At 43.7% G+C, this 1947-nt stretch overlaps 4 non-coding genes across 4 annotated transcripts; all 4 read left to right on the top strand.

The window, feature by feature from the left end:
* The first annotated feature begins 140 nt into the window (after positions 1 to 140).
* On the top strand, positions 141 to 212 carry trnae-uuc (transfer RNA glutamic acid (anticodon UUC)). Its single transcript has one exon. It is a non-coding gene; the product is annotated as a tRNA-Glu (tRNA).
* A 102-nt stretch (positions 213 to 314) lies between these two features.
* trnae-cuc (transfer RNA glutamic acid (anticodon CUC)) lies at positions 315 to 386 on the top strand. The gene has a single exon. It is a non-coding gene; the product is annotated as a tRNA-Glu (tRNA).
* Positions 387 to 656: 270 nt separating this feature from the next.
* trnae-uuc (transfer RNA glutamic acid (anticodon UUC)) lies at positions 657 to 728 on the top strand. The gene has a single exon. It is a non-coding gene; the product is annotated as a tRNA-Glu (tRNA).
* A 102-nt stretch (positions 729 to 830) lies between these two features.
* Positions 831 to 902, top strand: trnae-cuc (transfer RNA glutamic acid (anticodon CUC)). The gene has a single exon. It is a non-coding gene; the product is annotated as a tRNA-Glu (tRNA).
* The last annotated feature ends 1045 nt before the right edge of the window (positions 903 to 1947 follow it).

The raw sequence follows: 1947 nt of genomic DNA, 5'->3' as shown, positions 1-1947 counted from the left end.
TTTGCCGCAGCCCAGGTTGGATTCCCGGTCAGGGAAAGGCACGTTCACTTTCAACTGTGTGATTGTTTTCATCACATCTTCAAAGCACTCTTGGTATTGATCATCAAAGTTCTCTTGATAGTTTCTATCATGAAATATGGTCCCTGATGGTCTAGTGGTCAGGATTTGGCGCTTTCACCGTCACAGCCCGGGTTCAATTCCCGGTCAGGGAAATTCATGTTTATGTTAACTGCTTCATTGTTTTCATCACATCTTCAAAGCATTCCTTTTATTGATCGTCAAATTGTCTTGATAGCTTTTGTCAAGAAACAAGGTCCCTGATGGTCTAGTGGTCAGGATTCGGCGCTCTCACCGCCGCGGCCCGGGTTCGATTCCCGGTCAGGGAAAGGCATTTTCAACTGCATGATGTTTTAATCACATCTTAAAGGCACTCTTGGTATTGATCATCAAAGATCTCTTGATAGCTTCTATCACAAAAGGTGGTCCCTGATGGTCTAGTGGTGAGGTTTCAGTATTTTTGCCGCAGCCCAGGTTGGATTCCCGGTCAAGGAACGGCACATTCACTTTCAACTGCATGATTGTTTTCATCACATCTCCAAAGCACTCTTGGTATTGATCATCAAAGTTCTCTTGATAGTTTCTATCATGAAATATGGTCCCTGATGGTCTAGTGGTCAGGATTTGGCGCTTTCACCGCCACAGCCCGGGTTCAATTCCCGGTCAGGGAAATTCATGTTTATGTTAACTGCTTCATTGTTTTCATCACATCTTCAAAGCATTCTTTTTATTGATCGTCAAATTGTCTTGATAGCTTCTGTCAAGAAACAAGGTCCCTGATGGTCTAGTGGTCAGGATTCGGCGCTCTCACCGCCACAGCCAGGGTTCGATTCCCGGTCAGGGAAAGGCATTTTCAACTGCATGATTGTTTTAATCCCATCTTAAAGGCACTCTTGGTATTGATCATCAAAGATCTCTTGATAGCTTCTATCACAAAAGGTGGTCCCTGATGGTCTAGTGGTGAGGTTTCGGTATTTTTGCCGCAGCCCAGGTTGGATTCCCGGTCAAGGAACGGCACATTCACTTTCAACTGCATGATTGTTTTCATCACATCTTCAAAGCACTCTTGTTATTGATCATCAAGGTTCTCTTGATAGCTTCTATCATGAAATATGGTCCCTGATGGTCTAGTGGTCAGGTTTCGGCGCTCTCACTGCTGCGGCCTGGGTTCGATTCCTGGTCAGGGAAAGGCATTTTCAACTGCTTCATTGTTTTAATCCCATCTTAAAGGCACTCTTGGTATTGATCATCAAAGATCTCTTGATAGCTTCTATCACAAAAGGTGTTCCCTGATGGTCTAGTGGTGAGGTTTCGGTACTTTTGCCGCAGCCCAGGTTGGATTCCTGGTCAGGGAAATGCACGTTCACTGACACATGCACCTATCAATATTGGTTCTCAGATTGATCTGAAAGATCCACATTTCCATGAAAACACTTAGAGTTGAAATATATTTAACCAGTAAATTTTAAAACTCATTTCATTCACTGTGTTACAATCTGCAGAGGTCTCCTGCCATCCCTATAAAAATAACGCCCTGGGCGGTTGCCCATATTGCCCATGTCAGAAACCACAACTGTCTGCACCATTAAACCATGAAACACAGCAATTAACGGTAAACAACACTATGAACACTGTCCAACGGCGCAACAAGCAGAAGCACCGTGACTGTTCTCATCCTCCCTCCCACTGCATGTTTGCCACCATGACAGGAGACAAAATCAATCAGTGAGCATGCTCTGTGTTCATACGTTCAACTTTTACTTATTCGGCAATTAAATAAATGTGTGTGTGTGTGTGTGTATATATATATATATATAGCTATTGCAGTGTACACAAGAACAAAGAACGGCTCTCAGTGAGGCTTCAGTCCCATCAACCTTAGTAAAGATC

Source organism: Poecilia formosa, unplaced genomic scaffold (genome assembly GCF_000485575.1).
Source record: "Poecilia formosa unplaced genomic scaffold, Poecilia_formosa-5.1.2 Scaffold479, whole genome shotgun sequence".
In the NCBI taxonomy this organism is placed as follows: Eukaryota; Metazoa; Chordata; class Actinopteri; order Cyprinodontiformes; family Poeciliidae; genus Poecilia; species Poecilia formosa.
The sequence above is the reverse complement of the archived record's forward strand: the minus strand, read 5'-3'. Positions and strand labels throughout refer to the sequence as shown.